This window comes from Oncorhynchus nerka, linkage group LG20 (genome assembly GCF_034236695.1).
Source record: "Oncorhynchus nerka isolate Pitt River linkage group LG20, Oner_Uvic_2.0, whole genome shotgun sequence".
NCBI lineage: Eukaryota > Metazoa > Chordata > Actinopteri > Salmoniformes > Salmonidae > Oncorhynchus > Oncorhynchus nerka.
Window position 1 is genome coordinate 94,782,813 of NC_088415.1, and position 12,117 is coordinate 94,794,929.

General features: G+C 48.0%; 1 pseudogene; it reads right to left on the reverse strand.

Moving 5' to 3' along the window:
• LOC135563131 (far upstream element-binding protein 1-like) overlaps positions 1-9,681 on the reverse strand; it is a 48,787-nt pseudogene extending 39,106 nt beyond the window's left edge.
• Positions 9,682-12,117: the final 2,436 nt, after the last annotated feature.

Genomic DNA, 12,117 nt, shown 5'->3' on the forward strand with positions numbered 1-12,117 from the left:
GTCCGGTGACTGAGCTTCACATTGATATGTAGGATATCTACTAGAGACACTGAAAACCCACTCACCCCGATCTTCTCCTCGACCAGCTGCCGTGCGTAGTCTATCTGTTGATGAGATCCTCGGACGGTGAACATCTTAATGTTGCCAGGGTCGGAGTTGGGAGGATTTCTCTGGGCTCATCGCGCTCCAGACTGCTGACTGATGCCCTTGATGGTCTCTCCTCCTGGAGTGGGACAGAGAACAGGAAGAGGTTTGGACTCTACTACAAAAACAGGTCCTAGTACAGAGACATAATGAGGACAAACCCTGTCCTACTACAGAGACATAATGAGGACAAACCCTGTCCTACTACAGAGACATAATCAGGACAAACCCTGTCCTACTACAGAGACATAATCAGGACAAACACTGTCCTACTACAGAGACATAATGAGGACAAACACTGTCCTACTACAGAGAAATAATGAGGACAAACCCTGTCCTACTACAGAGACATAATGAGGACAAACACTGTCCTACTACAGAGAAATAATGAGGACAAACCCTGTCCTACTACAGAGACATAATCAGGACAAACACTGTCCTACTACAGAGACATAATGAGGACAAACCCTGTCCTACTACAGAGACATAATCAGGACAAACCCTGTCCTACTACAGAGACATAATCAGGACAAACCCTGTCCTACTACAGAGACATAATGAGGACAAACACTGTCCTACTACAGAGACATAATGAGGACAAACACTGTCCTACTACAGAGACATAATGAGGACAAACACTGTCCTACTACAGAGACATAATCAGGACAAACCCTGTCCTACTACAGAGACATAATGAGGACAAACCCTGTCCTACTACAGAGACATAATCAGGACAAACACTGTCCTACTACAGAGACATAATGAGGACAAACCCTGTCCTACTACAGAGACATAATCAGGACAAACCCTGTCCTACTACAGAGACATAATCAGGACAAACACTGTCCTACTACAGAGACATAATCAGGACAAACCCTGTCCTACTACAGAGACATAATCAGGACAAACCCTGTCCTACTACAGAGACATAATCAGGACAAACACTGTCCTACTACATGGAAACGTAATAAAAACCTGAATGTTTTCTAGGGGGACGTAGTTTCAGATCTATTATTATTTATTTATTTTAATCTGGGGAAAATCCCATTCCAGAAGGAGATCGAGACCTAGACACTGGATGGGTGTGAGAAGGGGAACGAGACCTAGACACTGGATGGGTGTGAGAAGGGGAACGAGACCTAGACACTGGATGGGTGTGAGAAGGGGAACGAGACCTAGACGTGGGATGGGTGTGAGAAGGAACGAGACCCAGACGTGGGATGGGTGTGAGAAGGAGGCAGACCTAGACACTGGATGGGTGTGAGAAAGGCAGACCTGGACGTGGGATGGGTGTGAGAAGGAACAGGACCTAGACACTGGATGGGTGTGAGGGAGGCCGGACCTAGACACGGGATGGTGTGAGAAGGCAGGAGACCTAGACACTGGATGGGTGTGAGAAAGGGGCAGGAGACCTAGACACTGGATGGGTGTGAGAAGGGAATGAGACCTAGACACTGGATGGGTGTGAGAAGGAAAGCCAGACCTAGGCGTGGGATGGGTGTGAGAAGAACGAGACCTAGACACTGGATGGGTGTGAGAAGGGGAAGGACCTAGACACTGGATGGGTGTGAGAAGGGCAGAGACCTAGACACTGGATGGGTGTGAGAAGGGGATCGAGACCTAGGCGTGGGATGGGTGTGAGAAGGATCGAGACCTGGAGACGTGGGATGGGTGTGAGAAGGGGAACGAGACCTAGACACTGGATGGGGTGTGAGAAGGGAATGAGACCTAGACACTGGATGGGTGTGAGAGAACGAGACCTGGACGTGGGATGGGTGTGAAGGGGATCGAGACCTGACGTGGGATGGGTGTGAGAGGGGGATCGAGACCTAGACGTGGGATGGGTGTGAGAGGAGAGCGAGACCTAGGCGTGGGATGGGTGTGAGAAGGGGAAGGACCTAGACACTGGATGGGTGTGAGAAGGGGAACGAGACCCTCCACTGGTTCTTTAGGTGGTGGGACAGAAACCCTCTACTTTGCTCTAGGAGCAGCTGGAGGCAGACCCTCTACTACAGAGAAGGCCTGGAGGGACACAGCTGCCCACAATTAACTATATTAGTCACAATATTCTCACTGAAGCAGGCATGAGGAAGAAATTAAACTACCAAACCATCTTTCCCTCTTAAGTTGGTCAAATTTACTGTAACACGTGTATGCTTGCCAGTCCTCACAAGCATCTAACGGACTAGGCATCAGCTTTAGGCGATGTTGTACTACAGTTAGTGACAGCCTGTGTCGAGGCCTGTGTAGTAGTGTTTTAGCTGTGTGTGTGTGTGTGTGTGTGTGTGTGTGTGTGTGTGTGTGTGTGTGTGTGTGTGTGTTCTACCTTGTGTATGAAAGTATCAGATATGTTTTGTTAAGTCTTCCAACCTGTAAAAACAGGAAGGAGGTATAACGGGAAGGAGGTATAACGGGAAGGTGGTATAACGGGAAGGTGGTATAACGGGAAGGAGGTATAACGGGAAGGAGGTATAACGGGAAGGTGGTATAACGGGAAGGTGGTATAACGGGAAGGTGGTATAACGGGAAGGTGGTATAACAGGAAGGTGGTATAACAGGAAGAAGGTATAACAGGAAGAAGGTAAAACAGGAAGGTAAAACAGGAAGGTAAAACAGGAAGGTAGAACAGGAAGGTAGAACAGGAAGGTAGAACAGGACGGTAAAACAGGGTCCTATAAAGCCCATAGGTGTCTCTAGCTCAATCTAAGTTCATCTACCTTTGCCGATGATGAGTCCAGTCTTCATGGTAGGGACGGTGAAGGTGAACTCCTGCAATCCTCCCGGAGGACCCATGTTCCAGTTACCACCCCGTTGCCCCCTGCCTCTCCCCCTGCCCCTCCGTTAGGACCATAAACCCCCTGCTGGACACTCCTCAGAAGGTCAGTGATGATTTCTGCTGCATGCTGACTGGTCTGGAGGACCTATGATCTGGCTATCCTCTCCGGAGTAGTGCCGTCATCTGGAGAAGGGGAGGAAGGGAGAGAAGAGAGAAAAAGGAGATTAAGAGATGTCAGCATTTCCCTTAGCACCAGCAGCAGCCCCCAGGCGTAAAGGGTTTAGTTCCTGGTGCTTTCCATTGACTAAGGACAGGCTCTCTCTCCTGGTAAGCTGCACTGTCAGTAAAGTCTCCCTCTAGTGAGACACTTGACTGTACATTGAAACTGGGTCAGGACAGTAGATCTCCAGGAACAGGGTTGGACTGGACCTACAGGACAGTAGATCTCCAGGAACAGGGTTGGACTGGACCTACAGGACAGTAGATCTCCAGGAACAGGGTTGGACTGAACCTACAGGACAGTAGATCTCCCAGGAACAGGTTGGACTGGACCTACAGGACAGTAGATCTCCAGGAACAGGGTTGGACTGGACCTACAGGACAGTAGATCTCCAGGAACAGGGTTGGACTGGACCTACAGGACAGTAGATCTCCAGGAACAGGGTTGGACTGAACCTACAGGACAGTAGATCTCCAGGAACAGGGTTGGACTGGACCTACAGGACAGTAGATCTCCAGGAACAGGGTTGGACTGGACCTACAGGACAGTAGATCTCCAGGAACAGGGTTGGACTGAACCTACAGGACAGTAGATCTCCAGGAACAGGGTTGGAGACCCGCGACTGAACCAACTTTACAAGCACAGACTGTCAGTCAGTGAGGTCTCACCTGGTTTGAACTGGATCCTGACTCCTGTGTCGCTCTGGATCTTCTTGATCATCTCTCCGTTTCTCCCGATCACGATTCCTACCGCAAACCTGGGGACAGGAACCTAAGGGAGGGAGGACACGGGCCAGGTTAGAGGTCAACTCAAACCTGAGGAGGGAGGACACAGGCCAGGTCAGAGGTCAACTCAAACATGGGGACAGGAACCTAAGGGAGGGAGGACACAGGCCAGGTCAGAGGTCAACTCAAACCTGGGGACAGGAACCTAAGGGAGGGAGGACACGGGGTCGGTTAGAGGTCAACTCAAACCTGAGGAGGGAGGACACAGGCCAGGTTAGAGGTCAACAAAATAAAAATAAAAAAATGAGATGACCACAATAAGATACACAGTAAGCTATATATATATTCCTATTTCAAATCATATGGAAATACATTTCATGTCCATTCCATTGAGTTCTATTTTGCTACTTGTCGGCTACTGTCTGTAATTAGTCTCAATATATCTCATGATGTGTATCCTAACATGAACACAATGATGTGCCCAATCAGGGATTTAGTGTATTCTTATTGGCTAAGCATTAGGGGGAAAAAAACACCTCATTACTTGCAGCCACAGCTGGTAATCTCTCTCTAGGAGCTGATCCCTTGTCAGTTTGGTGAAATAATTATAATGTTAAAGGTCAGATTTGAATGGAGAAAGCTGATCTGAGAGCTCCCTTTGTTTCCATCCTATCAGTATCAACACTACGCCTCAACAACCTTAGTGAACCTTCTCTCAGTGTGGTGTTCTGGGAAAACACACGTTACATCTTCGGCCGTTGAAGGAAAGAGGCATCGTTAAATAAACAAAAAACACTCAGAAGTCTAATTGTCATCGCTGTCGGGAAACCGGGCCCTGGTTAGAAGTCAACTCCAATGCCTTCAGATCAACCCACACATTCAAAATAAAGCCGTTACAGTCTCCTCCCATCCCAGACGGCAGGTCCAATCTTCACCAACTGACCTTCATACGGAAAAATGTAGAGAAGCTGCAAACTCAACATCTGCTGGTTGAGTCGCAGAGTCAACTGAACCCATTATGTGGCAGTGAAGACAAGTGTAGTGTGGGAGTTACTGTACACTTACATCTAGGCCCTCTCCTCCTCCTCCTCCACCACCCTCCTCCTCCTCCGCCGCCGCCTCCCATCCTGAGCCGTACTCTCTCTCTGCTCCCTGAAGCCCTGCTCTCTGATTAGCTCCATCACCATGTCCTTGGCTTGCTGAGGACCAGAGACGAGACCAGTCAGCATGACAGTACACGGGTACCTTGTTCAGGGACTGGCAGCCCAACACACCTTCTCCTAATTAGTGGGAAAGATTAGAATTGAGCTTCTTGTGTAAACTCAGCCAATCAAGCACATGCCAGGCTCCTAACCAACCGGTACAGAGGCACATGCCAGGGTCCTAACCAACCGGTACAGAGGCACATGCCAGGCTCCTAACCAACCGGTACAGAGGCACATGCCAGGCTCCTAACCAACTGGTCCCCTCTGCACCACCAGGCCCCCCTCTGCACCACCAGCCCCCCTCTGCACCACCAGGCCCCCCCTCTGCACCACCAGGCCCCCTCTGCACCACCAGGCCCCCCTCTGCACCACCAGGCCCCCCCTCTGCACCACCAGGCCCCCTCTGCACCACCAACCTGGACTTTAAAAGGTTCCCCAGAGATGCGTAGAGGTTTGTCCGCTCCTGTGTTCTGAGGCCCTTCCTGAATCATGACCATCTTGACCCCGGCCCTCTCCTGCAGCTGTTTGATGGTCTCTCCTCCCTTCCCCGATGACCAGGCCAGCCTTGAGGCAGGGACCAGCATCTCCTGGACAGACATACGGGGGCCACGGCGTCGTTGTGGTGGAAGGCTGAGAAGGACGACCCTTATCAACGATCTCCGTCAGCAGCCTCTTGGCAGCTCTGGTTGGAGACAAAAACATCTGCATGGACAGTGGGACTATGGCCCCGACTACAAAAGACACATCAGGGGCAAAGACCGTCAGCTACGGTGTCTGACGAGGGACACAACGTTGGCAGCGGAAATATCAACAAATGTAGTGTCACCACAGAGAACAGGGGAACAGGGGGCGGGGCAACAGGGCGAACAGGGGTGGGGCAACAGGGGGCGGGAGGAACAGGGGAACAGGGCGAACAGGGGAACGGGGCGAGGAACACTTTGCCAGCGGAAATATCAACAAATGTAGTGTCACCACAGAGAACAGGGGCAACAGGGGGCGGGGCAACAGGGCGAACAGGGGCGGGGCGAACAGGGGGAACAGGGGCGGGAGGAACAGGGGAACAGGGGCAACAGGGGCGGGAGGAACAGGGGAACAGGGGCAACAGGGGGCGGGAGGAACAGGGGCGGGAGGAACAGGGGCGGGAGGAACAGGGGCGGGAGGAACAGGGGGCGGCAACGGGGCGGGCAACGGGGGCAAGGCAACGGGGGCGGGCAAACGGGGGCGGGGAACAGGGGGCGGGAGGAACAGGGGGCCGGGCAACAGGGAACAGGGGAACTATACGTACAGTATGGAGTCTGGGGATCCAGTCAGTGTCACCGACCTATCAGGCATTCCTCCACTGTCTACAACACAGAGAGATCAAGAGGACAGCTAAATGAACCCATTATGACAAGGGGGTCACGAGTCTCATGACCCGGAAACACTCTGGGCCTTAGTTACAGGTCTGTGCAACAAACAAGACAAGGTTATATGGTGAAAAGTGCCCGTTAATCGGGATCCATTATTACAGGACATTTAGATCAGTATGTCTGGAGGAAACCTTACCGGGGGCGATCTGGATTTTGCAGCCCGCTTCCTGTTGCATGCGGGATATCTGTTCTCCTCCTCTTCCAATAACTGGGGTCAGAGAAGATGTGTCAATCAACCCCCCCAATGTCCATCTGCACGGTGTGTGTGTGTGTGTGTGTGTGTGGGGTAAAGCTCCGCTAGCCAGCAGGCCCCTGATAGTAAATTACATTAGGGGGCAGGTAGGTCAAAACAGAAAAACAAGTTTATTTCACAGGAAACAAACACAAACAAACAATAAATGTTCCTCGAGTTGTCGTGAGTTCTGAGGAAACTGGGGAAAAGTAGCTAAGAGCCAACCGCTCTCGAGTCGTGTCATTGAGCAGAGCAGGCCCAACCGGAACCGTTGCTATGGATACTCAGACCCAGAGTCGAGCTGGGAGCAAATGACAGAGAAGAGCAGCTAATAGAAGGAAATTCCAGTATTTCAGGTTTCGGGACTAACATTTGGCAGAAACAAACCGGGCCACGGTATGGGGCCTAAACATAAAGAGCATGGGTAGGGATTGGACATAAAACTCATGCTAGAAGAGTTGGTACTACTGAATCCAACCATCCGTCAGGAACCTTGAACTCCTCTGACAACGATCGTGGTCCTCCACCTCCCATTCCTCCACCTCCCATTCCTCCCATTCCCATCGCTGTTGAGAACGCTGCAACGAGGAAACCAAAGACAAATATCAGGAGGGGGAGCACCGACGAAGAAAGACCCTGGTGATGTCGGTCAAAATAACCAGAACTGAAGTAGAACAGGAAGCTAAGCTGAAAACAGGACCCTGTCCAGGTGTACCAACAGGAACCCTAGTCGCTATATAGTAGGGCTGGGAATGACCCTAGTCGCTATATAGTAGGGCTGGGAATGACCCTAGTCGCTATATAGTAGGGCTGGGAATGACCCTAGTCGCTATATAGTAGGGCTGGGAATGACCATAGTCGCTATATAGTAGGGCTGGGAATGACCATAGTCGCTATATAGTAGGGCTGGGAATGACCATAGTCGCTATATAGTAGGGCTGGGAATGACCCTAGTCGCTATATAGTAGGGCTGGGAATGACCATAGTCTCTATATAGTAGGGCTGGGAATGACCCTAGTCGCTATATAGTAGGGCTGGGAATGACCCTAGTCGCTATATAGTAGGGCTGGGAATGACCCTAGTCGCTATATAGTAGGGCCGGGAATGACCCTAGTCGCTATATAGTAGGGCTGGGAATGACCAGGTACCTCACAACAAGATATTAGCGTGATACTTAGGTGCCGATACGTTATGTAATGCAATTTGATGTTCCGAACATATTGCCTAGCAACGCTCCTCCTCCAACCAGACAGAGCTGGAGAGGATCTGTAGAGAAGAATGGGACAAACTCCCCAAATACAGGCGTACCAACCTTGTAGCGTCATACCCAAGACGACTCGTGAAAAATGCAGGCCTTTTTGGCGCAGGTACAGGAGACTAGCACTAGCTGACGCTACCTACCAAATTTTTTTCTTCTAAATTGATACTTCGAGTCAAAGAACCAATGACTACATTGGTAATAACAAAATAACATTGTGATATTTAACTATCAAATATTTCCTCCCACATCACAACTATACATACAGTGCACTACTTTTAGACTAAAGCCTTTCACCTTAAGGCCCAACGTTGACAAGTTACTCTCTGAAAGACCCAAAGGCCCACCCAACGTTAATTGCTGCCATGCAACACATTGAGAAGAATAGGAGACTTGTGGTGGAATATTCTATTCAAATAAGAGAGACGGTCATTTCTTCAATCCATCATCATTATTATTGCAATAATGAAACAAATGAAAACAAGTTGGCACGACCCTTCACAGACCTGTTCCATATATACCCGATACCAAAATGTCTCAGCTGATTCAACCGCGACCCCAAATACATTAAGGGGCACCATAAGCCACTTGGGGTTCATCCTCAGGTCATCTGCCTCTGGTGTTGTCTCCTAGATGCTAGGACAATGAGGAATACTGGGGCCTTTGTTCTGTTGCTCCAGGCTCTCTCTCTGTGACACCCACCACATCTGATCTATGGAATGCCAGCTGTTGGTTTTTAATCACTAATCATCCCTTAAAAATCATTTGCTAGCCCAAGCTCCATTAAAAAAAGACCCCTCAGCTAACTCAGAGAGGGAGGGAGGTCCTAACTCAGAGAGGGAGGGAGGTCCTAACTCAGAGAGGGAGGGAGGTCCTAACTCAGAGAGGGAGGGAGGTCCTAACTCAGAGAGGGAGGGAGGTCCTAACTCAGAGAGGGAGGGAGGTCCTAACTCAGAGAGGGAGGTCCTAACTCAGAGAGGGAGGTCCTAACTCAGAGAGGGAGGTCCTAACTCAGAGAGGGAGGTCCTAACTCAGAGAGGGAGGTCCTAACTCAGAGAGGGAGGTCCTAACTCAGAGAGGGAGGTCCTAAGAACCTCACTCTATTAACTAAAAACAACCATTTGGTGCATAAATATAACAGAATCTTGTAATCCTGCTACCACAGGATGAATCACTAAAAACACTTAAATGGTTAGTCCTTTAACAGGACAACCTACACCTGTCCTTTAACAGGACAACCTACACCTGTCCTTTAACAGGACAACCTACACCTGCCCTTTAACAGCGAGCTAGAGATGAGCGACAACAACCGATAGTCACTCAACAGGATATTATTATTGACGATATATTCTAGAATTTTGTCGCCAGTTTGCTGCACCAGAAATCTTTTGTATTTTTCCTTGATTTATACAAATAGGAAGCCAATTTGTTTTCAGACATTTTAGTTCTGAGGTCAAAGCTCGTTTTCTCCCGCGTCCCCCTGCAGCAGACACATGGTGAACAAGACCGTCTGGAACATCAAATCGCAATACCTATAGAATTGTGAGAATCGGGAATAAAATGTCATATCGCGCACCTAAGTACGGTGATAATATTGTACTGCGAGGTCCCTGGCCTAGCAGATACTCACAGTCATTAGGTGCCACCTTCTTGGTCTCTGGTTGGTCTGTAAAGGAGAAGAAGAGACTGTCGTTATTGAGATGAAGACAAAGAGTTAAAGCCCTGTCAACGGTGTGCAGAGTTGGGGGGGGGGGGGCTCATACTTCTAGAAAGAAAAATGGACTTTTGACATCACTTCCTGTGCGACATGGTACAGACATAGTATTTTCTAGAAAGACAACTTCGTAACTACTGAATATATATATATTTTTTTTTTAAGGACATAGGCAAGGGTTCCCGGTTTATGACCTAGGTGACAATCCCCATGCGAAATGCAAAGCTTTCAAGCCATAGAATTAAAACAGAATTTCTGTAGAAACAAACGGGGGCATCTCTGAACACACGACCAGGGATTTTCCCTAACCAGACTATATCACCCTGTTGATCGTCACTAACCAGACTATATCACCAACCAGACTATATCACCCTGTTGATCGTCACTAACCAGACTATATCACCAACCAGACTATATCACCAACCAGACTATATCACCAACCAGACTATATCACCCTGTTGATCGTCCCTAACCAGACTATATCACTAACCAGACTATATCACCCTGTTGATCATCACTAACCAGACTATATCACCCTGTTGATCGTCACTAACCAGACTATATCACTAACCAGACTATATCACCCTGTTGATCGTCACTAACCAGACTATATCACCCTGTTGATCATCACTAACCAGACTATATCACCCTGTTGATCGTCACTAACCAGACTATATCACTAACCAGCCTATATCACCCTGTTGATCGTCACTAACCAGACTATATCACCCTGTTGATCGTCACTAACCAGACTATTTCACTAACCAGACTATATCACCCTGTTGATCGTCACTAACCAGACTATTTCACTAACCAGACTATATCACCCTGTTGATCGTCACTAACCAGACTATATCACTAACCAGACTATATCACCAACCAGACTATATCACCAACCAGACTATTTCACTAACCAGACTATATCACCAACCAGACTATATCACCAACCAGACTATATCACCAACCAGACTATATCACCAACCAGACTATTTCACTAACCAGACTATATCACCCTGTTGATCGTCACTAACCAGACTATATCACTAACCAGACTATTTCACTAACCAGACTATATCACCCTGTTGATCGTCACTAACCAGACTATATCACCAACCAGACTATTTCACTAACCAGACTATATCACCAACCAGACTATATCACCAACCAGACTATATCACCAACCAGACTATTTCACTAACCAGACTATATCACCCTGTTGATCGTCACTAACCAGACTATATCACTAACCAGACTATTTCACTAACCAGACTATATCACCCTGTTGATCGTCACTAACCAGACTATTTCACTAACCAGACTATATCACCAACCAGACTATATCACCAACCAGACTATTTCACTAACCAGACTATATCACCAACCAGACTATATCACCAACCAGACTATATCACCAACCAGACTATATCACCAACCAGACTATTTCACTAACCAGACTATATCACCCTGTTGATCGTCACTAACCAGACTATATCACTAACCAGACTATTTCACTAACCAGACTATATCACCCTGTTGATCGTCACTAACCAGACTATATCACCAACCAGACTATTTCACTAACCAGACTATATCACCAACCAGACTATATCACCAACCAGACTATATCACCAACCAGACTATATCACCAACCAGACTATTTCACTAACCAGACTATATCACCCTGTTGATCGTCACTAACCAGACTATATCACTAACCAGACTATTTCACTAACCAGACTATATCACCCTGTTGATCGTCACTAACCAGACTATTTCACTAACCAGACTATATCACCCTGTTGATCGTCACTAACCAGACTATTTCACTAACCAGACTATATCACCCTGTTGATCGTCACTAACCAGACTATATCACCCTGTTGATCGTCACTAACCAGACTATATCACCCTGTTGATCGTCACTAACCAGACTATATCACCCTGTTGATCGTCACTAACCAGACTATATCACCCTGTTGATCGTCACTAACCAGACTATATCACCCTGTTGATCATCACTAACCAGACTATATCACCCTGTTGATCGTCACTAACCAGACTATATCACCCTGTTGATCGTCACTAACCAGACTATATCACCCTGTTGATCATCACTAACCAGACTATATCACCCTGTTGATCATCACTAACCAGACTATATCACTAACCAGACTATATCACCCTGTTGATCGTCACTAACCAGACTATATCACTAACCAGACTATATCACCCTGATGATCGTCACTAACCAGACTATATCACCCTGTTGATCGTCCCTAACCAGACTATATCACCCTGTTGATCATCACTAACCAGACTATATCACCAACCAGACTATATCACCAACCAGACTATTTCACTAACCAGACTATATCACCAACCAGACTATATCACCAACCAGACTATATCACCAACCAGACTATATCACCAACCA